The sequence below is a fragment of the Chiloscyllium plagiosum genome, chromosome 14 (genome assembly GCF_004010195.1).
Source record: "Chiloscyllium plagiosum isolate BGI_BamShark_2017 chromosome 14, ASM401019v2, whole genome shotgun sequence".
NCBI classification, from domain to species: domain Eukaryota; kingdom Metazoa; phylum Chordata; class Chondrichthyes; order Orectolobiformes; family Hemiscylliidae; genus Chiloscyllium; species Chiloscyllium plagiosum.
This window is the reverse complement of record NC_057723.1, coordinates 48,804,817-48,830,813: the sequence shown is the minus strand read 5'-3', so window position 1 is coordinate 48,830,813 and position 25,997 is coordinate 48,804,817. Positions and strand designations below refer to the sequence as shown.

At 39.3% G+C, this 25,997-nt stretch overlaps 1 long non-coding RNA gene across 2 annotated transcripts in view; it reads left to right on the top strand.

Moving 5' to 3' along the window:
* LOC122556925 overlaps positions 1-20,863 on the top strand; it is a 22,929-nt gene extending 2,066 nt beyond the window's left edge. The window contains exons 2-6 of one of the 2 annotated variants that reach the window (XR_006313708.1): positions 2,356-2,581; positions 13,021-13,101; positions 13,878-14,048; positions 20,215-20,444; positions 20,644-20,863. This is a non-coding gene — a long non-coding RNA (uncharacterized LOC122556925). Of the gene's footprint in view, positions 1-2,355; positions 2,582-13,020; positions 13,326-13,877; positions 14,049-20,214; positions 20,445-20,643 lie in introns of both variants that reach the window. The other variant, XR_006313707.1, reaches the window with a different exon arrangement.
* Positions 20,864-25,997: the final 5,134 nt, after the last annotated feature.

Sequence of the window (25,997 nt, the reverse complement as noted above, 5' to 3'; positions counted from 1 at the left end):
CTTCTCATTCCTGAAGAAGGGCTTATGGCCGAAACGTCGATTCTCCTGCTCCTTTGAGCCTGACCTGCTGCGCTTTTCCAGCAACACATTTTTCAGCTCTAATCTCCAGCATCTGCAGTCCTCACTTTCTCCTAGTTGAGTCCCAATTTGTCTGGTAACTGTTAATTTAAATAGATACTCTGACTTTAAAATTCCTCCACGCTCAAAAATAAAGTAAGCAAGTGCCTTTTGTGTGCTGTCTGTTTAAGGAATGCTATTTCAGTTGCTGGATGCTGACTGTGACCATGCACTTATTGATAGTTAAAATTGACAAAATGGCCTGGATACATGCATTAGGACTCAGTTTGTATGTGCAATGGATTCAACACTACTTTCAGGTACTGACCTGGCCTTGTACTAAGAAGCCTCTGAAATAACTCGACTGAGGCCTATCAGGAAAACATGAACAGTCCTTCACTTTAGTACATATCAGCCAGGGCTTGCAAATTGGACCAGATTAATAGTTCCATTCAGGGAACTCAAATTTCATGATGCCAAGTTGGCAGACCTTGTCTCTATACTCCCAATGACCATAACGTGCATTCTGCCTGAAGTATTGAACACATAAGTGCCCTCCAACTGGTATTGTAGCATTGACACCCACCAAGGTAACTAGAGAGCACTTTTTCTAGGTTTTTGGGGGCATTTTGGGTATTAAATATGGAGAGATGACCATTTCGCAGATTTATCATCACCCAGTCATTGCTCCCCCAAACCTAGCACAAACATGCACATCTGAGTGATATTTGGATTAAAAGTACCACAAGGTAATGCACACAGCACAAAGTGCCAGCAGAAAGAAAGGTCAAGTCAAAGGCATACTATTAAGCATATTTGGGTTGTAGCCCTGTCGAATGTTACAGAGCTGCAGGCTTTAGCGACAACACTTTGAAAGAGAACATTATTCTATTGGAAATTGATCTGGAAGCAATATTAGATAGGGGATCTGACTTCAGGAACCAAAGGCCCACACTTTCTCTTAATTCATATTTTTGTATGTTCTTTGCAGTCAGTTAGGAAGTTAAGAAATAAACGGTGTGGTCAGAGACAAAGATGCTACAACAGGAGAAGTTACATTACATCAGCTGCAAGTATAAGAGTTGAAAGAGGCAGAAAGTTGAAGATAAGTTTGGAGCAGATAGAATGAATTGAAAAACTTTATTGCTGTCGCTTTAGTTCTGCCTGAACCAACCAAGCCATTTAAGGGGTTTATTGAAGTGGTAAGATAAAGGAGTCTGAGGAATCTATGATATCAAGACTGTCAGAAACCTAATTAAGAAGGTCTGCAGCCATGTACTGTGTAGGTGATCGTAACTTTGAGGCTGGGCGCACTTAGATAGCATTTGGTTGTCAGTGAACTTAATTTGAAGGCCCACTTACTTGTGTTGGAAAGTGGGAACAGCTAAGTTAGAGAATTTTGGAATTGCACATGTTGTCTGCAGGATTGATGCAGGTGGCTTTGGTTGTGTAAGATATCTCTGATCTATTGGCTATTTAAAATGCAATTCACCTTTTTACTTGCCTGTTAACTGTTGTTAAATTTGCATGTTTTCTAATTCATGCTAAACAGAAATCGCACAAATCTTGTTGGTTTTTTTTAAATTTGGAGGTTGTAAGATAAATGTGGTTAATTTGGTTTACAGTTCACAAGTATGAATTGGAAGAGCAGGAGCTGTGACAAATTGTCTATTAACCTAAGTGAATCCACATGAAGGTCAGATGTTTCTTAGTTGAATTACAGTACAGGCCCTTTGGCCTTCGATGTGTGCTGACCTGTGAAACCCATCTGAAGTCCATCTAACCTACACTTTCCATTATCATCCATGTGTTTATCCAATAATCATTTAAATGCCCTTAAAGTTGGTGAGTCTACTACTGTTGCAGGCAGGGCATTCCACACCTCTACTACTCTCTGAGTAAAGTACCTACCTCTGACATCTGTCCTCTATCTATCACCCTTCAATTTAAAGCAGGAGCAAAGAATTAGCAAAATGGTTGATTGATGCAAGATTGAAATGTTATTACAACTGTCAGGGAGGTATATACAGACCTTTGTCTGGGATCACATGGTTGCCGTTAGTGAATTGGAAGTCCTTGCAATTCATCAAAGTGATCATCTAAAGGAGCTTGGATGCTACATGTAGCAGTTGGTGGCACTTTGGACTTGGAGAAATTCTGCAATCTGTGTCAATTCCTACTTTTTCTGGTTCTGCATGTGGCACATCATAAAAACTGTTTCCTTCTTCACACATCCTATCAATCATTTGCTTATTTCTAGCATAAACTGCAAACTGTTAATGATATATTCTATTGCAGACTTAAAGGAGCCAAGGATAACAAAGTGGATTTAATGTAAGGAAGAGAAATGTCAAAGGGATAAACTACCAGAATTAAAATAGCCATGTCTCCAAGAGCTGATGGTTTCCATCTGAGAACACAAATGAAGTTAAGAAACAAAGTGAAAATCAAAATCAATTTTGTGGTATGGATTCATAGCCAAGAAATCCAAAGTAGACTTTAAATCCCCAAAGAGGGGAGGAAAGTAAGTATCAATATTCAAGTTGTACCTTCACGTTCATTGGTCACAGCCACCTGATAGCAATTGTTTCTTATTAAAGTCTGGGAAAATGTTGCAAATAATTACTGATGCAAATCTATGTTAAAATTGGAATGGAATTCTGCCAAATTTTGTTGTGTTATCATTTGGGGATTTATCAAGCAATCTATTTATTGCTGACAAAACTGACATCTGTTATTAAGGTCCAATGATATGTGATTAAATCTAGTTGATCCAACTTTATTATACAATATCATACAATTAAATTAATACTAATTTCAGAATCAAAAGTCCAACAACATTATTTAGATTATTTAGAAAGTTGGTTTATTTTTCAAGACCAAGCAATCCAATTGCTTGTAGATCAATGAAATTATATTTTTGAGAAATATAGTCAGGTATTATTGAGATCAATTGGATGGTTATTGAATAAATTGACATTTAGTATGGTGTCACCAAATTAAGAGTCCTTGTGATTCTGTGGTAGTGTCCTTGTCTCTGAGTTAGGAGAATGTGTTCAAGTCCACTTGTTCCAGAGATATGTCATAACAAGCCTGAACAGGGTGATTAGAAAATATTTTGTACCAAAAAACTGAGAGCGAACAAAATAAAAAAAAACACTATTTGACAATCTGAACAAAAAGATCATCCATAATTACTCATAAGGTTTAAAATGGGATTGAGATGCATAAGGAGGAGGTGTTAGCAATTCTGGAAGTGTAAAAATAGATAAGTCGCCTGGGTCAGATGGAATTTATCCTAGGATTCTCTGGCAAGCCAGGGAGGAGATTACTGAGCCATTGGCTTTGATCTTTACGTCATCATTGTCTGCAGGAATAGTGCCAGAAGACTGGAGGATAGCAAATATTGTTCCCTTGTTGAAGATGCAGAGTAGAGACAACCCTGGAAGTTATAAAACTGTGAGCCTTACTTTGGTTGTGGGTAAAGTGTTGGAAAGGGTTATAAGAGATAGGATTGATAATCATCTCAATTGGATGAAGTTAATTAGTAATAGTCAACATGGTTTTATGAAGGGTTACTGAGTTCTTTGAGAACTTTGAGAAATGTTACTGAGTTCTTTGAGAAGGCGACCAAACAGGTGGATGAGGGAAAAGCAGTTGATGTGGTGTATATAGATTTCAGTAAGGCATTTGATAAGGTCCTCATGATAGGCCATTGCACAAAATATGGAGGCATGGGACTAAGGGTGATTTAGAAGTTTGGATCAGAAATTGTCTAGGTGAAAGAAGACAGAGGGTGGTAGTTGATGGGAAATATTCGTCCTGGCGTTCAGTTACTACGATGTGCTTTGGGTCCACTATACTAATTTACAAATTTACTAACCCATCCTTCCATGCCCTCATCCAGGTCATTTATAATGGATGAGGGCATGGAAGGGTGGGTTAGTAAATTTGAGGATGACACTCAGGTCGGCAGAGTTGTGGATTGTGATGAAGGATATTGTAGATTACAAAGAGACATAGGTAAACTGCAGCATTGGGCTGAGAGATGGCAAATGGAGTTTAATGCGGAAAAGTGTGAGGTGATTCACTTTGGAAGGAGTAACAGGAATGCAGAGTATTGGGCTAATGGTAAGATTCTTGATAGTGTAAATGACTAGAGAGATTTCAATGTCCAGGGACATAGATCCTTGAAAGTTGCCACCCAGGTTGATAGGGTTGTTAAGAAGGCATACAGTGTGTTCGCTTTTATTGTTAGAGGGATTGAGTTTCAGAACCATAAGATCATGCTACAACTGTGCACAACTCTGGTGCGGCCATACTTGAAGTATTGCATATAGTTCTGGTCACCGTATTAAATGAAGGATGTGAAAGTTTTGGAAAGAATTAAGAGGAGATTTACTAGGATGTTGCCTGATATGGAGGGAAGGTCTTACAAGGAAAAGCTGAGGGACTTGAGGCTGTTTTCCTTCGAGAGAAGAAGGTTGAGACGTGACTCAGTTGAGACATATAAGATAATCAGAGGGTTAGACAGGTTGGACAGTGAGAGCCTTTTTCCTCGGATGGCGATGGCTAGCATGAGGGGTTTAAATTGAGGGGTGATAGATATAGGACAGATGTCAGCGGTAGTTTCTTTACTCAGAGAGTAGTAGGGGCGTGGAACGGCCTGCCTGCAACAGTAGTAGACTCGCCAACTTTAAGGACATTTAAATGGCCATTGGATAGGCATATGGACGATTCTGGATTAGTGGTGCTGGAAGAGCACAGCAGTTCAGGCAGCATCCAAAAAGCAACGAAATCGACGTTTTGGGCAAAAGCCCTTCATCAGGAAACGAGACTGGAATAGTGTAGGTTAGATGGCCTTCAGATTGGTTTCACAGGTCAACGCAACATCGAGGGCCAAAGGGCTTATACTGCGCTGTAATTTTCTATGTTCTATGTTAAGAAATTTTTGAAAAGGCACTCTTGTGATACAAGAGTCGTATCCCTACATTTGGCCCCCCAAAAAATGAGTTCAAGTCCAAATTGTTCCAGAGGTGTGTCATAACAGGTTGATTTAAAATAATTTTAATGTGATTTCTGGTAAAAAGCAAAAAATACCAGAGGGTACTAGTTCCTAGAAAAATATTTTTGTTTTTCAATGGGAATTTGGTAGAAACATTTACTTTTTAAGACAAGCTGGTACTATACCCAGCGTCAACTATGCAGAAGAACAGAAGAATTCTCTTCAGCAAAACATAATGAGAAACAATAGTCTTCACATGACAGCTTTAAAAGCTATGCAGAATGCCATGTTGTGTTTGCCAATAAAATTATCTGAGTTCAAATTCCAATTACTCTTCTATTCATGTTTTTATTCCTGTCAAAACATTGGAAAACATTTTAAAGTGATTATTATTGTTCTTCAAGCATATCCAGTCAATGTAAAACAAATATTCACTATTCAAACCCAATATTACAAGTCCTGGACATTTATGATTATCCCATTGAGTGAATTCTTCAGATTTCGAAAAGTAAATCCTGCCATGAGACCAAATAGGTTTTCGCGTGTATTTTACCAAACTCACTGCTTTAATTGCTGTTATGATTTGGCGATGCCGGTGTCAGACTGGGAGTATTACTACAACCATCTAATGACAGAGCAGCGCTCTGAAAGCTAGTGCTTCTAAAGAAACTTGTTGGACTATAACGTGGTGTTGTGTGATTTTTAACTTGATTGCTATTATAATCCGCGTAGCAAGAATCACTCCCTATTTTTGCTCCATCTTACTATAAGCTGTACTGTCAGGTCGTCCACTGAATTACACACACCCACCTTTCTGCATGCGGGCAAGGGAGAAACACACCTTGCAGCTGGGGTTCTACTGGATACCAGGCTCCAGCTGACTGTCCAGCAGGAGATAGCCCTGCGGTCTTGGCCATTAGGGACATTGTTTAGATGCATATAGAAGAGCAGCAGCGTCAAGCAGAAGCTGGGGTGATACTGCTAGTCCAAACAACATATGTCCTCCTGAAGTCTGCTAATCACTCGTTGCAAATTCACAATCTTTCATATCATTTGTGACATCCGAATATGTGCTGACATAAATTGTGGACAGTTTCCTTTGAAAAATTAAGCTAGCTTGATATTATTTGTAAAATATGATTTTTGAGAGTTGCTGAAATTTATCCACTTAATTTTCAAAGTATTGTGCTTCTGTTATTAATAAAAATACTGAAGGTAGGTGTTAAGTGAAAATAAAAAGACTCAGTGTCACAATGAATTAGCTTCTCAAGGGCAACAAGTGACAGGCAATAAATGTGCTGGCCAGCCAGTGATGCTCGCATCCCGTGAGTGAATTAAAAAAAAATTGGGTTGAAATAAGTAAGCAGATATGTCCATGGAGGTATCATTGTGCCAATGACATAAAAAAATACAAAGAATCAGGTGGTAGAACCAAAGCAAAAAGTGGGCCATTGGCCCCTGGGGACATATTCGGATACCAACAAAAAGGATGGCAACTGTAACAATGTACGTACCATTGAGCATGGTTTGCTACATTGGATAGGGTGCCGATCTATCTTTAGAAATCAAATATGTTGGGCCCTTTGAAAAGAGTACCCTGTATTTTCAGGAGTGCAGGCTGGTCATTTTGCAAATTCTTCCTCTTCTCCATCCATTGAGGCTAACTTCTTCAAGATTACTTTGGCATATGATAGGTTGTGTCCCCATAGATTTGGGGACAGGGCAGATCACCATGTTTGAAAACTCTGGCCTTGCCTCTGTCTTTTCTGAATAACTTGCCCAAGTAAGGGTTAAATGTACAAATTCTGATCGGAGGTAAGGGATCAGAATTATTAAGAATGGTGGAGTTCATGGAAATTTTGTCTTTACTGTTTATACTTTGAGGTTTCCCAGACAACAGGGGTATTGGGGGAATTAAATGACAATTGATTTTATCCTCTCAAGGCCAAGACAGCAAGGTATTGTTGATGTAATATTTTTGGTTTTTATCATTTCTTTTGAGGTAGGGCAAATTGTATGACCAAACCCTGTTTATTTTTGAAATTTCAATCTTATATATAAACTCACAACAAAATCCCTGAAAATGAAATTAGAGATAGGGTTTATTTAACATAAGAGTCAAAACACAGGATAATTGCTGTGGCACTTCATTCACATGCAAAGATATATAATGCCAAGAGAAAGAGAAAGGGAAAGATGGTAAAACTCATGAATTTCTTAAGATATCAAAGATATTGGTGTTAGTTTATGTTATATAGGCTGTATCATTTTCTTTTTCTGTATTTTTGGTTGTAGAGTGAAATGGGTAAAGGACTGTTTCATATCAAAAGACCAAGGAAGGAATTTCTGTACTTTTAAATAGCTACTCACTAAAACCCATTGAAAGTAGTGTTTGAACTATTCTTTTGTTCAAGCAGAAAGTTTGACTTGTGGAAAGTTCTGGAAGGTAACATTTATTTCCAATGATTACAGCAGCCATCTTAAGAGGCTGACCATTTTGTTGATCATTTGTTTTTAGTGATCTTTTTGATGATACCAATGCCCTGTGTGCATATGCACAATATTAAAATAATTATTGATTATTAAAAGAACAGTTCTATTTTGTTTTACACATTATTTGTAACAAATGTAAAATAATACTTTCACTAAAGTCTCATCAATCTATTTTAACTAAAACACTACCGATTGTTACCAACTGTACATGCATGCATACATGTGTACAATAATATGAAGAAGTTTGTTTTACAATTTAATTAAAGGTTCTGTTTTGTTTTATATTTATTTATATGACTTGATATAGTGTTTCATTAACATATTATCATGAACTGATATTTATAACTGTATTTAAAGAGATATCATTGATAATGCACATGGTCCTTGGTATCAGCAAGCAAATCCTTAAACAAAGAATTTAAACATAAGAAAGATAGAATCACAGGAGTGTTACATCAGAGAAGGAGATCATTCAGCTCATTGTGACAGGAGAGGATATATTTTTACACAAAAAAATTACAATTTCTCTTCATATCACCTGGCCATTATAGAGGTATAAGCATGAATAAACGGACACATCAGATTTGACAGATTTGTTGATGCTGCAGTCTAAAATGTTTATGTGAAAGAAGTTTGGCATTTTTAGATTTATTCCCTGATGTCACTAAGTAAATTTTGACTCTATGATACTTCATTTTGGCTCAATCATCAAGGTCATGAAGTAAGTTGGCAATGGGACATACATCTGAGTTGTTTTCAAGAGATGCTCTTTCCCAGGCTTATAGGATAATCAATCAGCCATTGAAACTGCCTATAAGCTGTGCTAAAACAAGACTGAACTCATATTGTGCATAGTATTGAAGTTCTTAATGGTGTACTTGAGTGAAAAAGGAAACAGAGATCATTTTAACTTTGAGCAATGATGTAACATGGGATAGCTATCCACATACTTTCTCCATTGGTCCCAATCAGCCAGACTGCATAATGTGGAGCTTGTGCAATATTGAGCATGTTATGCAATTGTTGAAATTTATAATAACCTCAAAAATCTGATCTTTAACAATCATGTAAAGATGATTGGTGAGTGAATTTCTAAAGCCAAAATTAAGACAATCCTAATTTATACTTTTATAAATAATATCACAATTAGCACAAGCATGAAGAATCTACAAATTGCAAATTTATGTTTCAAGAAGTTGTTTAAAACGGCTACAGCATTTAATGTAACTTCTGATACCATCAGCTCAAGCTAAAACTCAAGCAAATGTCTAAACAACTATGAGCAATAATAACCAATTGTCAAATCCACAGTTATTAAGGATGAATAATTAACAAAAAGGACTATAACATGCCATGTGACTTGGTTTTCTATTTCAACATGGATAATAAAGTCATCAACGCTCAATATGTGTGAGACAAATGCAAAATGGATCTCACCAAACTTTCATTAAATTGTGAAGGTTCCTTGTCTCAAACATAAAGACTCTGGCCACTTTTAAATTTCAGAGCATGAAAAGTGATTACCTTGGCCTAAGTGATTACCTTATTGGAAACTTCGGACTTGTAAGAAGTCCCAGTGTAAAGCAACCATGTCTACTACCTACTCATAAAAGAATAACAGCAGAAGCCATTTGGAGTCAAAGAGATTATATATGCCACCTAACCATTTGCAAAACCATTACACATCCAAGATAATAGACAGCTAAATATTGAAAATGGGAGAAGGAGTTCCCCCTCAACTTGTTTCAAATTCAAGTTTATTTGAGAGCAGATACACCGGCAATTGAATTGTGGAAATCCTTGCATTTTCTGAGAATCCCTGCTCAGAGGATTTGTACTTCAGCTAAAGCATCAATTCATCTCAGAAACCAAATGTCTGGTACAAAAAAAACTGAAATAATATCAAAATCTAATATTATTTTTCCTTCATTGAGTTTTAATTTTAGCCTGTGCATGAGACAGCATGTTTTAAATGTCCATGACAAGTGTATGATAATAAATTATCAAAAAGCTGGTTTGAAAATTGAAATAAAGACGCAGTCTAATCTTGACTACTGTTGAGTGTCATAAATACCCATTTAGTTTACTAATGTTGCTTAGGAAAGGAAAACTATTATTCTTACCTGATCAAGCCTACCTGCGCTTCCAGACCCACAGCTTTCTGGTTGATTTTAACTACCCTCTGGGCAATTAGTGATGAAAAATAAATGATAGCCAGCCGGCAATGCACACATTCCATGAATAAGTACATTTTCCAAAGTTTGCTAGATTCTGGAAAATTCCAAACACACTGAAATGTAACAGATTCAAGAAGGGAGGAAGGCAAGAACTATAGGCCACTTAGCCTGACCTCTGCCATGGGGAAGGTGATCGTTATGGAATTTGTGGCTGGGCACTTCAAAAAACCCAAAGTAACCAGCAGGAGACAACCTAGTTTTGTGAAAACCAAAATAATGTTTAACCAATTAAGTCAAATTCTTTGAAGAAGTACCATGCACTGTGGATGTAGGGGGAGCTTATTGATGGACTGAACTTGGATTTCAAGAAGGCACTTGACAAGGTGCCACATTAAAATTATTGTAACCATTATAAACATGTGATGCAGGGGCAACATACGAGCATCAATAGTAGATTTTCTGGCTGGCTGGGAAAAAACAGAGAGCATGCATAAATGTGACTCTTTCAAATTGGCACGATGTGATGAGTGGGACCCTGCAGTGGTCTCAACAGGGTTCTCAACATTTTGCAATATCTATCAGTGACGTTGACAAATGGAGTGGAGGCATGGCTGCAGACAGCACAAAGGTAGGCAGGAAAGAATATTATGAAAATGACCTAAGAGGATCCCAGACCAATATAAGTAGATTGACTGAGTGGGCAAAAATATGGCAGATCGAGTATAATGTAGGCAAGTGTGAAATTGTTTACTTTGGCAGGAGAATGAAAAAGTAGAGTATTAACTAAATGGAGAATGACTACAGACTTCTGAAGTGCAAAGGGATTCTAATGCAAGCATCACAAAAAGTTAGTATGCAGGTCCAATAAATAATTACGAAGGATAATGGAATGTTATCTGTTATTATAAGAGTAATTGAACATATCAGTAAGGACATTATGCTTCAGTTATACAGGGTGAATGGTGAGACCAAAGCTTGAATAGTGTTTACAGTTTAATGGATGATGTGAATGCATTGGAAGCAGCTCTGAGCAGATTTACGAGGTTGATACCTACAATGATTGAATAATTTGATGCGAGAAGGTTGGCTAGATTGGGCTTGTTTTGATTGGAGTTGAGAAGAGTGAGAGATGACTTGATTGAAGTGTATAAGATGCTGATCAGTCTTATCAAAGTTGATGTGGAAATGATGTTTCTTCCAATGAGTGCATCCAGAAGTAAGGAACATTGTTTAAAAATTAAGAATTTTTTTTAGGATAGAGATGAGGAGAAATTTTCTGACCCAGAAAGTGTTGAGCCTATGAAATTCTCTGTCACAGAAAGCAATTGAGACCAAAACACTGAATGTTTTGAAGAAGAAATTAAATACAGTTCTTCAAGCTAAAGGAATCAAAAGATATGGGGAGAAAGTGGGAAAAGGATGCTGAATTGGATAATCAACCATTGAATGGAGGAGCAAGTTTTCGAAGGCTTAAATGGCCTACTCCTGCTCATATTCTCTGTGTTCCTATTCAAAAAAAAGACATACTCTGAAAGGCCAAGACTGCAACTGAAATTTCAATAACAAATCAAGACTACCTCATATCGCATTACAGGATAACCCTATCATCTAAATATTTTTCATATAACTACACTGTTATATTTGCCTAAAGTAGGTTGAATAACATTAAATTATGTCAGTATGTGCTTCTGTATAAAAACTACAGCTGACGTTTTGTTTAAACAGAATACATACTGAATGGAAGCTTGCATCAATATTGTCATAAATCATCCCTGAATGGGATATACAATATTTAAAAGAATATGAGTGTCATGTGCATTTGAAGGAAATTAAAATACTGCTAATGTAATGTGACACTTTTGATTACCTACAGTGTGGAAACAGGCCCTTCAGCCCAACAAGCAACCCACCCTGACTAATGCACCAAACACTACAGGCAATTTAGCATGGCCAATTCACTTAACCTGCACATCTTTGGACTGTGGGAGGAAACTGGAACATCCAAAGGAAACCCACACAGACACGGGCAGAATGTACAAACTCCACACAGACAGTTGCCCGAGACAGGAATTGAACCCAGGTCCCTGGGGGCACTGTGAGGCAGCAGTGCTAACCACTGAGCCACCATGCCATCTCATGACAGACAGTTATACAGAAACATATGGCATGAAAAATTGACCCTTCATCTACACTAAGCAGACATCCCAATCTGACCTAGTCCTCTTTGCCAGCATTTGGCCCATATCTCTCTAAACCCCTCCTATTCATATGCTGATCCAGATGTCTTTTAAATGTTGTAATTGTACCAGCCTCCATTGCTTCCTCTGGCAGCTCGCTCCATATACACACCACCATCCTTGTGAAAACATTACCCCTCGGGCCCTTTTTTAAATCTTTCTCCTTTCACCTCAAACGTATGCCCTCTAATTTTGGATCTCCCCATCCTAGAAAAAATACCTTGGCTATTCACCCTGTCCATGCCCCTCATGATTTTATGAACTTCTATAAGTTGACCCCTCAGCCTCTGGCACGCCAATGAAAAAAACACCTCAGCCTAATCAGCCTCTCCCCATAACTGAAACCCTCTAGACTTGGCAACATTCTTGTAAATCTTTTCTGACCCAGTTAAAATGTCTGTCTCAAGATACATATAAAAGATAGATAATTGCAGCTTGGCAGGTATTCCTTTACCCTTAAATAAACATTGATTTCATGTGTTGTTTCAGACCTAATTTTACTCATAACATGAACCATAGTTAAAACACATCAATATCTATGTTTTGACAAACTTCCCATCTGTCACTTTGCAGATCTAGTAAGTAAATTTAGTTCATTCAGAAATGTTTCAAATGAAAGCTTCATTTTTCATATCAGCTGTAAACAGTTCAGAATGTAATTTTAAGCAGGCAGTATACTTTGTTTATAACTATTGAACAATAAAAGGAATCTAAAGTTGACATTTTCTGAAAGGCTGCGGCACGCAGGTTTTCACAAGAATACAGTCAGCATTACTTTAATAACCCAATGAATCCTACAATGAAATTTTTTTCCATCAAACTTGAAACTTGTATCAATAAATCAATGCACAGTTGAAAATGCGTAGTTTATTATGTCTTTTCTGTTTATTGCTCAATCTTATATATCAGTAAAAATAGAACTTTTATTAATAGAGTTATCATGGTTTGAAAAATGTTAGTGCTTTTCACCTTGGCAAACTCTGTATTCAACATTGAGAGAAATTGTGTAAAAAAAAAGTTGATTGTTTGCCACCATTTTCTCAACATGCAGTGTGAGAAGACCTCAAAGGTGGAGTGGTTATCTGGGAAAATGCCACATGGTTTCAGCTGTTTGGGTCACACATCAGATAAGGTAATGGATCAACAATAACACTATCAAGAATGAATCCTTCCATGCAGGATATCTGGAAGATTCTCTAGTGGTGAAGTGATCCACAAATCAGAACCAGATCAACAGTCCTCAAGCAAGGGAGCTATCATTCTTCTGAGTCCTAAGAAGATGCATTCTAACAAAAGTGTGAAAACTCCAGTCTTCCTGCATTCGTGGAGTCAGAGACTGGGAGAAGATGGATAGTGGTAAATGTAATTATAATTAGAATGTGTAATAGGTTAGCTATGTAGAAAAATGCTTGGATCAGATATTCTACAATGTATAATGGATAATCTTATGAGAAAAGGTTGGCTGGATTAGGCTTGTTTTCACTGCAGTTGAGAAGAGTGAGAGATGAACTTGATTGAAGTGTTTCAGATCCTGAAAGGTCTCATCAGGGTGGATGTGGAAATGACATTTCCTCCTGTGAGTGTGTCCAGAAAGAGAGAGCACTGTTTAAAAATTAGGGGTCATTTTTTTAGGACAGAGATGAGGAGAAATGTCTTTGCCAGAAAGCACATGAAATTCTCTGTCACAGAAAGCAATGGCTCTGAAGGAGTTCATGTTCATGTTACATTGGCAGAGCTTGTTTTACTGATATCACCGCATAACCTGTGAGAGAAAAAGAGTTCTGCTTGAGATTTCAGAAAGAGCTTACATTTTTATATCAGTTCCCTTGTAATTATGCTTAACCAAACATAATTGCAGTTACTTTTTTCATGCTATAAACCTTTCTGAGAACTGTATCTCTTCTTCAGAGACCTTGTTGTTGTATATCCTCTTCCACAATTCACCAGATGTGTCCAAGGCAAAATAAAGACAAAAACAAAGGAGGATTGGTGACAAATACCATAATGTGCCGTGAGTAGTCATCTGAGAAAACACCAAAAGGAGCTTCACCATTTTTAAGCATCATCAACTACTTACAGGTCAGTTGCTGGTTGATTTCCTCTTGCTGTTGTTTCAATTCTACAAGAACTGGCGTTGTTTAAAGTGGTAAAAGTCAACAGGGAATGATGTGATAGATGCTGACAGAGTTGTCAATAATTTCAAAGCTTTTGCCAAAATCAGTAGTTCTTGGTCATAGGTGCGCCAGGAGGCTTTCCACTTGTAGTACATTAAAAGGAAGTCATAACTACCTTGGGAGTTCAGGATGTAATTCTTTCATCTGAATTTCAGCAAGTTTTAATATTTGAGATGTCAGTGCTTCATGAGGAATTTCTCACTGAAATCATGGTGCAGCCACAACTTCAGAACAGAGTGAGCACTGGATTATCAGTGATTATGAAGGTGAATGTGACATGAACCTTTATGTATCTACCTCTTATCCAACCTCAAACGGAAGCATTTGCAACACCTTCCGATTTGTTATCAACTGTTGTGCTAGAGATTTGTTGAGGCCCTATATTCTAATTACATTTCATCATCTAATGCCAAAGAAAAGCAAACAGAATGAGAATGTACATTGTGGATTCAGGCTTCCCATTGGCACAGCATGTCATTGACAGCAGGTACATCATCACTGTGTGAGGGTTGCACATCAACTCTGACTTATGCTGGAACCAAAAGGCTTTCACTCTCTCAACATCCTAATGGTGTGCAACCAAATGCAAATAATCATGCAGGTAAATGCCCAATGTCCTAATAATAGTTATGATGGCTTTATTCTGTGTCAGTTCACTTCATTTGAATCTTCATTGCAAACTAAGGGTGGCTGCTGAGCGACAAGGGCTATCCACTGAAGGCAAGATGCAATGTTCCAGGGTGACACCTCAACAATCCTAATGCATATTGAAGAATAAAATGATGGGTTGCTGGGATACCCTACAAAGCTCTCGGATGATTGCAATCCACAGCCATGAGGGCAAAGTTCTGTATTTCTACTGGAATATACAGGCATTGGATGGCAGTTGCTTGTGCTGCAATGGTAGATGAGATATCAGTCATCAGATACTGCATCATAATCGGTTGGTCAATTGTCCAAATGGAGATGTCAACCACTTACTTCCATGCTGTAAAGAATGGGCTCCAAGGTCTGTACAAAGCTAAGTTGGTGCTAAACGTCTCCATGTCACTTTACATTGTCCACAGGCGTTCTGACACAACTTGCAATCAATCAAACTTTTTGGCATGTGTCATAGAGTTTTTCCACATGCAGCCTCATCAACGTGCCCATCTGAGTCCTCTGCAGTAGGATCCTAGTGCCAGAGAGCTGGCATCTCTGCAATTTCGGCCTCCTGCTTGGTCTGCAGGCTGTAAATAATCCAATATTCCAATAAATCCTACTTTTGTGTTCTCATCTAAGTTACATGCAGTGTCAGGTACAATTGTGAGTCATTATCATTGTCTTCTTGCTGTTCCTGTACGACCCCGCCAAGTTAAACTTTGATATTTGGAATGGCTTTTTGGAACAGCCCACAAGGGAGCAGGCTATTTTGGACTTAATTCTATGTAGTGAGCCAGACTTTATAAAAGATCTTTAAGTAAGGGAACATCTAGGAGGCAGCGATCATAATATGGTAGAGTTCAGTCTGCAGTTTGAAAGAGAAAAGGCAAAATCAGATAGCAGAACCTAGTGGGGAAGACAGTAGAGCAACAATGGCAGGAGTTTCTGGGTGTAATTGAGGAAACTGTACAGTGGTTCATCCCAAAGAAAAGAAAGATTATCCGGGGAGGGGTTAGACAGCCATAGCTGACAAAGAAAGTCAGGAAATGCATCAAAGAAAAAGAGAGAACCTATAAAGTGGCCAAGAGCACTGGGAAATCAGAAGATTGGGAAGACTACAAAACAAACAGAGGATAACAAAGAGAGAGATAAAGAAGGAGAGGATCAAATATGAAGGTAAGGCAGCCAGTAATATTAGAAATGATAGTAAAAGTTTCTTTCAATACATAAGAAACAAACGAGAGGCAAAAATAGACATTGGGCTGCTCCAAATTGGTGCTGGAAGGCTAGTGCTGGGAAATAAGGAAATAGCTGAAGAACTTAATAAGTACTTTGTGTCAGTCTTCATAGTGGAAGACATGAGTAATATCCCAAATATTAAGGAGAGTCAGGGGGCAGAGTTGAGTATGGTAGCCATTACAAAAGAGAAAGTGCTAGAAAAGCTAAAAGGTCTGAAGATTGATAAATCTCCTGGCCCTGATGGGCTACATCCTCAAGTTCTGAGAGAGGTGGCTGAGGAAATAGTGGAGGCGCTGACTGTGATCTTTCAAAAATCACTGGAGTCAGGGAAAGTCCCAGATGATTGGAAAATCGCTGTGGTAACCCCCTTGTTCAAGAAAAGGTCAAGACAAAAGATGGAAAATTATAGCCTAACCTCAGTTGTAAGTAAAATTCTAGAATCCATCATTAAGGATGAGATTTCTAAATTCTAAGAAGTGCAGGGTCAGATTAGAACAAGTCAGCATGTATGTAGTAAGGATAGGCCATGCCTGAGAAACCTGTTAGAATTCTTTGAAAATGTAACAAGTAGGTTAAACCAGGGAAACCCAGTGGATGTTATCTATCTAGACTTCCAAAGGGCCTTTGATAAGGTGCTTCACAGGAGGCTGCTGAGTAAGGTGAGGGCCATGGTGTTCGAGGTGAGACACTGGCATGGTTTGGGGATTGGCTGTCTGACAGAAGGCAGAGAGTTGGGATAAAAGATTCTTTTTTGGAAAGGCAAATGGTGACAAGCGGTGAACTGCAGGGTTCAGTGTTGGGGCTGCAGCTGTCCATTTTATATATCAATGATCTGGATGAAGAGACTGGGGGCATTCTGGCAAAGTTCGCTGCTGATACAAAGTTAGGTGGACAGGCAGGTAGTACTGAGGAGGTCGGAGGCTGCAGAAAAATTTAGACAGTTTAGGAGAGTGGTCCAGGAAATGGCTGATGAAATTCAAGGTGAGCAAGTTCGATGTCTTGCACTTTGGAAAGAAGAATACAGACATGGACTATTTTTTAAACGGTGAGAAAATTCATAAAGCCAAAGTACAAATGGATCTGGGAGTGCTGGTCCAGGGTTCTCTAAAGGTTGATTTGCAGGTTGAGTCCGTGATTAAGAAAGCAAATGTAACGCTGTAATTTATCTCAAGAGGATGGGAAAATAAAAGCAGCGACGTGCTTCTGAGACATTATAAAGCTCCAGTTAGGCCCCATTTAGAATACTGTGTCCAATTTTGGGCCCCACACCTCAGGAAGGACATACTAGATACTGGTACTGGAATGTGTCCAGCCGGGATTCACATGGATGATCTCTGGAATAGTAGGCCTAACATACAATGACTGGCTGAGGATCCTGGGATTGTATTCATTAGAGTTTAGAAGGTTGAGGGGAGATCTAATAGAAACTTACAAGATAATGCATTGTTTAGAAAGGGCGGAGGCTGGGAGGTTGTTTTCGTTAGGCGGGGTGACTAAGACCCGTGGACACAGTTTTAAAATTAGAGAGGGTCAATTTAGAATGGAAATGAGGAGACATTTCTTCAGCCAGAGAGTGGTGGGCCTGTGGAATTCATTGCCACGGAGCACAGTGGAGTGTCTTCAAGGCAGAGATTGATAAATTCTTGATCTCGCAAGGAATTAAAGTCGACGGGGAGAGTCCGGGTAAGTGGAATTAAAACACCATGAATAAATGGCAGAGTGGACTCAATGGGCTGAATGGCCTTGCTTCCACTCCTATGTCTTATGGTCTTATGGTCTTATATTTGAAAGGAGGAAGGCCAAAGATAAGGTCGTACTTTGGAGAGGGGATTTTTGCTTGAGAGCAGTCTTTGCTTGCATGTAATGCGTAACCAGAAAATGAATTGAAGTGTGATGTGAGAACAAAGGTGAGGTAGTGGCTTACTGCTGTCCTTGATGGTTTTAGCTCTTTCTAGGTCACATTAAGAGCAATGGCTATCATTGATAACACCATTGGTTCCCCAGGTCTTAGAAGACGCAGGTCGGTTCACATTCTCTGACTAATCCTTGCTTCCCAAGGAAATACATCTGTGAGGACTTTAGAATTTGTGTGAATGGTGTTCCTGTAATCATTAAACAGCTGGCATTGTGTGAAAGTTTTCAGGTATGTGTGTGTGCAGGAGGCTTGTAGTAATATGAGTATGTGAGGACACAGGGGAAAATATGAATATCTGGATTGAGGTTTAATTTATTTACAGGATGTGGACATTTCTGACAAGGCAAGCATTCATTTTGCTCCCCTAATTATCCTTGAAAATATTTCAGTGAATTGGCTTCCTGATGCATAGCAGTCCAAATTTGAAGGTACATCCATAATGTTTGGAAGGGTAAAGGATTTTGAGCCAGTGATAATGAAACTAGGGTAATATATTTCCAAATCAAACATTGTATGAGTTGGAAGGGCATTGGAAGTGTTCTGTCCTTTCAGGTAAGAATTTGTGAGGTGCCGTTGAAGAAAACTTATAATGTGTCCAGTCACATGCAGTCAGGGTAATCCAATATGGGAGCAAGTTCCTGCTGAATTGCGATGACTTGCTGTACTCAGGCCCAGGATTCAGTGATAGAAATCTTGAATGTCAAAGGGAGATGATCAGATTCTCTTTTATTTGAGGTGAAAGCTACTTGACATTTGTCTGAAATTAATGCTATTTGTCACTTATCAACTGACAAATTTTGACCAAATATTGCTGCATATTGTTACATACTGCTGCATTATCTGAGAAGTTGCAAATTGACCTGAAAATGCCAAATATCTGTGTTCATCCCCACTTCTGACTTTATGTTGTGAGAAAATCATTGATGAAGCAGTTGAAGGTAAGGTCTAGGACATTGTGAGGAACTCTTGCAATTATACCCTGGTGCCGAAATGATTTATATCCAAACACAATAATTGTGCTTCATGTGCCCATTCACTTCAATTTTATTAGGGCTCTTTGATGCCACACAATCAAATATCATTTTGTTATTAAGGGCACAATTCTCACCTCACCACTGGCATTCATCTCTTTTACCCATATTTGGCGGAAGGCTATATGAGGTTAAGAGCTGTTTACTGTTGGTAGAACCCAAACTTTGCAGTAGTAAGCAGGTTATTGTTGATTAAGTGCTACGTGATGGGTACTGTCAATGACTCCTTCCATTAGTTAACTACAATTGGAGTCATTAGAGCAATTGGCCAAATTGGAGCAATTGGCCGGATTAGATTTGTTCTGCCTTTAATGGACAAGATATGCTGTATCTGCACTTGTGGCACAATAATAATCCCACCTGCCATAGAGTGTGCCAATAACGTGGCTGAAATAACTACACCTGGGCAATTTTCCACAGTGTTGGGTGACATTATTGTTGTAGCCCTTGTGGCTATGCTGGAGTAGCTGAGGTAAAGATTCAACTAGATTGGGAGCACTGTCCTTATTTGCTACGGCTGCATTAATGTCAAATGTATACCCTATAGAGTTCATGGAAATGATGAAGACTGCCATCTATGATGCTGAGAACCTCATCTGGTAACCAAAATGGATGACACACTCCATACTTCAGGCTTCAGATGTTGCAAATACTTTAGCTTTGTATTTTGCATTCATTAATTGTATTCCATCATGACTGAAAGCAGGGATGTTTGAGGAGCCTACAGCTTCCATTTAATTGTCCATCACCAATCATGTCTGCCTCTGGCAACACTGCAGAGGTATGATCTGAACTGTTTTTTGTGGTGTTGGGATCACTTAGTTCTGTTTGTTGCTTGCTACTTCCATTGATAAGCATGTATACCCAGTTTTGAGCTGCAGTTTTGTTTATCTACTCCTTTAGGCATGTTGCATGGGCCATACAATATGATGGGGTGGTGCCCTCATTGTGAGGATGAAACCTTGTCTCCGTAAGAATTGTGAGGTGCTCCAGTAATGACTTTTTTTGTCCAGCATCAATACTGTCACGGATGTATACATAGATTAGTTAAGATAAAGTCAAGTAGGTTTTACCCTCTTTCTGATTCTCCACTCACCCACCAACAGATCATTTTGGCAGATATACTGTTCAGAAGTTAGTAAACTTACAAAGTAAAGACACTACCAAGCCACTCTTGGATGCTCAACCCGGAGCTCCTCTGCTCCACCTGTTCATTTTCTTTCTTTTCTTTTCTCTCTTTCTAGCAGTCCTAGAGCAGCGTGCAAGAAAGCAATCCCTGAGCAGTACGAGAGGCGCAAGTCCTGAAGCAGCACAAAGGCACAGTTGTGAGGGGAAATGAGTCCCAGTGCAGCGCGAGGGGAACCAGTCTTGGAGCAGTGCAAGGGGAAGTGAGTCCTGGAGCAGCACAACCTACTTTGGTGCAGCTGAGTGCTGGTATGGGGGCAGACTGGAGGCTTGGAGCAGAGCTGGACAGGTATTGACACTGTGATCTAATCTAATTCTAAAGCATGAGGGGAAACAGTTGTGAGGGGAAATGAGTCCTAGTGCAGCGCGAGGGGAACCAGTCCTGGAGCAGTGCAAGGGGAAGTGAGTCCTGGAGCAGCACAACCTACTTTGGTGCAGCTGAGTGCTGGTATGGGGGCAGACTGGAGGCTTGGAGCAGAGCTGGACAGGTATTGGACTGGGGTCTGGTTCGAGTGGTCAGACCATGTGCTGAGCTGCTACTATTTGAAATTCTTTACCAGACTGTAATATCAATCCTTTAACTATGTTATAACTATTTTATTTCTAACTTATTTTTGGACAGTGTAAGTAGCGCTAATACTTTTCCTTTTATTCCTCTTTTGTATCCAAGATTTGTACCCAGGTGCTTGTACCTAAGATGGCACCATTAGAGACAGCCATTGTAAAAACTTTTTACTGTACCTCATACTTCTGTTCTAGAGTACACATGACAGTAAAAGATATTCTGTTCTATTCTAAATGTATGGGGAATACTTACTCTTTGGTTTTGACAGGGAGGTAAGATGATAAACATTTGCTTTTCCCATGTTTGAACTGGTGTTGCAAAACTATATTATATGTAGTGTCAATGTGAATGCTCAGGGCCAGAACCCTACCACTGTACAACCACCTCCTGGGGTGGTCTGCCAATGAAATAGCCAGGAATGGTGTCAAAGGAGTCTGAAACACTAGCTGATCATTTGAGTCTGAGTGTTGGGTTGTTGCTTGATTGGCCTACGTGGTATGTCTCCCAATTTTGGCAGAACTCCCCAGATGTTAGTGAGAAGGATTTTACAGACCTATTCAGCTGCTGTTGTGTTCAAATTTGGTGGCTTGTTTGGTTTCTCTTATTTTATTCTGTTAATTTTCATAGTGGTATGGTACATCTTGGTGGCTTGTTGGCTAGTTCAGAGTGTAGTGAAAAATCAACCACATTGCTATGGATTTGGCATCACAGATAGGCCAGATTGAGTCAGGACAGTGGATTGCCTTCATTGATGGATGTTAATGAACAGAATGGATTTTTAATCACAACATGTAGTTTCATGGCTATTATTAATGAGAATAGCTCTTCATTCTCTAATTTTTTAACTAACTGAATAGAAATTCCTAGTTAATGTGGTTTAATGTATCCAGATTGATAATTCAAACCTCTACATTACTAGTCAGGTAAAATAATCATTATAGTATTGTATCCCTGAATCCTGATAGATATTGTATGGAGGTAGTTGTAGGAATGTGCTGATTTGAGCAGTGTTGGAGGCTAATGATGCAGTTGGGAGGACATGACAGTTCTAGATACATGCATTGACTTTTACAACTTGCATGAGGTCATTCAGCTCCTTGCGTCATTGCATCCACATTCCTGAGGCTTAACTCCTGGCATTGTCCTTCATCTTGAACTACTCCAACTGCCGTCTGAACATAGGCCTGAATGGATTTCCACTCCCTGGTGGATACAGATATCTGTTTTTTTTTCCCAACTCCTCGACCAAAACATCCAGTGAAGCATTTAAGTACCTTGGAGCCTATGTTCTTCCATTCTATGCCCATCTTCAATCATTCCCAAGTTACAGTCACTTCCACATGACAGTCAGTACATTTTATTTAAGAGGTATAGGCTAGCTCAAAGTAGAGCAGGATAGCTTTAAATAATGTTAGCTACTCATGCATCCACCAATCAATGGCATGGAAGTCACTAGCTGGATTTTGTAGCCATTAAATAGAGCAAGCCTTATGAAATTGGCGTGCTGTCAGCATTACGAATGACAGGTACAGGTTAATCGAGAACCTCAATCCTCGTTCCATTCTCAGAGGTTAATCAGTTTATCTCAACGTTCTTTCACCATATTGCAGTTTCCACTGAAGGATAAAATAATTGATGATATGGATTGGCTATTTATAAGCCTCATGTGAAATATGATCAAGCCTATTGCACCACACGGTGTCACCGCAAATTGTAAACCTGAGCTACTTGGCCAGTTATACAGAAATGTTGTCCAGATTTACTTTCACTTAAATGTTCCAGTCAAAGTACTTATGATCAATATAAATTAATCTCATTGCTATTATTGGCAGGTACCTCTATAAGTAATTTTATGATCAATCAATCAAAACTTATTTACAGTTGACTTTTTTTTCAGTATCCAATATTGACAAAAAAAACCTAGAACTTAGCAATGCTTAATGTAAAAGGACATTCAATGAACAAGCTCCACCACATATACTTCCTCTCAAAACATGGTCCTTCGACACTTCTGTCATTGTGGTCATCTTGAAACCCACATTTGCAAAACCTACCATTTGTCTATTTTGTTCCGTACACAGTTTTACCTACATTTTTAAACCTGTATGAACAGGAAATTGAAACATATTTAGTATTCAGAAAAAAAAGTCTGGTTGATGAATTTTTAGTTTAATTCCATTTTGGCTGAATTAACATCTGCATCTGTTTCTCCTATCCTCAGCAAAAAGTAGAAAAATAAAAATACATGTGCTAAATTATCCTTTGTATGAGGAATGTCATTGAAGTTATCGTGTATGTAGGAAATGTGTGTGTATGACTACCTACTAGATAATGACACAACTACACTGAATTGTAGTTTATTTACAACATTGCTGGTACATATAGTTAAAAGAGCTTTATTTCAACTTAACAATTAGAATCAAAGGTGAAAATGAGGACTGCAGATGCTGGAGATCAGAGTCAAGGTTAGAGTGGTGCTGGAAAAACACAGCCGGTCAGGCAGCATCCGAGGCCAGCAGGAAAATTGACATTTTGGGCAAAAGCCCTTCATCAGGAATGAGGCAGGGAGTCTTCAGGGTGGAGAGATAAATGGGAGGGGAGTGGGACTGGGGAGAAGGAAGCTAAGAGGGGCTGGTGCAAAGGTAACTGAGAGTACAATAGGTGAATGGAGATGGGGATGAAGGTGATAGGTTGGAGAGGAGGGTGGAGCGGATAGGTGGGAAGGGAGATTGGCAGGTAGGACAGGTCATGACGATGGTGCTGAGCGGGAAGATTGGAACTGGGGTGAGGTGAGGAAAGGGGAAATGAGGAAACTGATGAAGTCCACACTGATGCTCTGGGGTTGAAGTGTTCCGAGGTGGAACACTTTCCCCTCATTTCCCCTCCCCCCACCTTACCCCAGTTCCAACCTGCCAGCTCAGCACCATCGTCATGACCTGTCCTACCTGCCAATCTTCCTTCTCACCTAACCGCTCCATCCTCCTCTCCGACCTGTCACCTTCATCCCCATCTCCATCCACCTATTGTATTCTTAGCTACCTTCTCCCCAGCCCCAACCTCCTCCCATTTATCTCTCCACCCTGTAGACTCCCTGCCTCATTCCTGATGAAGGGCTTTTGTCCAAAATGTCAATTTTCCTGCTCTTCGGATGCTGCCTGACCTGCTGTGCTTTTCCAGCACCACTCTAATCTTGACTCTGAATTATAATCAAAGGCCTGGAAAATTAACTGAATTAGACAGAATACTCACAGGGAAAAAAAAAATCTTCATTGGCAGCTAAGTGCTTTGAGGCAAATAAATACCTGTTTCACTTTGAGTGGGAATAAATATCCTGAATTCTTTCAGGAATTACTTTGCATTACGTTCATAACATCAATAAGGAAATGAGTCTCAATTTCCAAGTCTAACAGTAGATTCATTTGCTGTCTGTCATTGAGAAAGTGGAATGAGGAAGATCCTTTGATCCTTATCCCGAGTTAAACTAATTCATGTCAACCAAGCAAGAGCTGAGGATAGTCCAAATCTACTCAGCATCTCAAACTTAGAAGGAGAAAATGTATTATAAAAGATCAGCACCTAAACATTGACCACGGATTAGCTTGAGCTGTTCTTCAGGTGTTGGGTTCTCATTTTGTGCCCTACCCATGCCAACTCCAAAAGAAGTAGGCAACATGTAATGTGGTGCTGTAACCTCATTTCTACGATTGCAGTGTAGGGTATAAACTCTTTTGGCTCTTGGCTAAAACAAAGGGAAAAGATGCTGTTTTTAACCAAGGGACATGGTTGCAGAGACACTGAACGGGTGAATCTTCAATCAGTGAATAAAAGGTTGAAAATCAGTGTTTGCACAATTTTATGTTTGCTCAAAGAGCAGAAGGAATAGTAGACCAGTGAAATAAATCAACTCATCGACATCTGTAATCCAGACTAATCCCAAAACTGTGCTTACGTGATTTTTTTTGTTCCTTCCCATTATAATATTGGAATTCTGTTTCAGCTTTTTGTGTCTGCCTATATGTGTATGGGAATTATTAAGAAGGCGAGAGTTATAGATCTATATATTAGCAATACATATTCATTTCTTGCCATTGGTTAAAACTGTTTCATTGCAATAAACAGTCATTTTAATTTGCATGATGAAAAGCTGGCATGCATAACCTTGTAACCTGAATGAGAAAGTTAGGTAAAATTGGCAACTCAGATGGTAAAACAAATTTTCAGCTTCGTGACAGCTTCAGGAATAGAGGGTCTTTATTTCCATCATATTGTCCTCGGAGGTCAAAATAAGGGCCGAACATCTGCCTCAATGTTGGCTGCCCCTTGACTCAGGAGGGAGCTGTGCAGCATTCGCTAATGCCTTACAGCACCAGGGACCCGGGTTTGATTCCAACCTCGGGTGACTATCTGTGTAGAGTTTGCACATTCTCCCTATGTCTGCGTGGGTTTCCTCCGGGTGCTCCGGTTTCCTCCCAGAGTCCAAAGATGTGCAGGTTGGGTGAATTGGCCAAGATAAATTGCCCATAATGTTCAGGGTTGTGTAGGTTAGGTGTACTAGTCAGGGGTAAATATCAGATGAAAGGGTAGGGGGAATGGGTCTGGGTGGGTTACTCTTCAGAGGATCAGTCTGGACTTGTTGGGCCGAAGGGCCTGTTTCCGCATTGTTGAGATTCTACTCTATAAAAAAAAATGACATATCATAACCAACTTTCTGTTTTTAAAATTAGTGTGTCCCTGTTAAAGGGACGCTGTAAATGATAGAAGCCAAGGAACTCTAAATGGATGCTCTAAATCAGAGAACAAAAAACAGAAATGGCTGGAAAAGTTCAGCAGGTCGGCAGCATCTGTGGGAGAGAAGTTAGAGTTAATGTTTCGGGTCGAGTGACCCTTCCTGAGAACCTTTCTGAGCAAGCATCATTCAACCTGAAGTATTGACTCTGATTTCTCTTCACAGATGCTGCCAGATCTGCTGAGCTTTTCCAGCAATTTCAATTTTTGATAGAAATCTGGGCTTGAGTTGAAGGAAAGGGTTAAACAATTTAGGACTGAGTTAAGGACAGGTTTCTTCGCCTAGAGAGTGGTGAGTCTATGGAATTCACTGCCACAGAAAGTAATCAAGACCTATACATTGTGTGATTTCAAGAAAGGGTTAGATATAGCACTTAAGGCTAAAGGGAGAGGCAAATAGGAACATTGGCATTATGAGTGGGAGTAGCAATTCAGCCCTTTGAGCCCTTGCCGTAGGACACAACACTCAAGATGTGGTTTCACCAACACCTT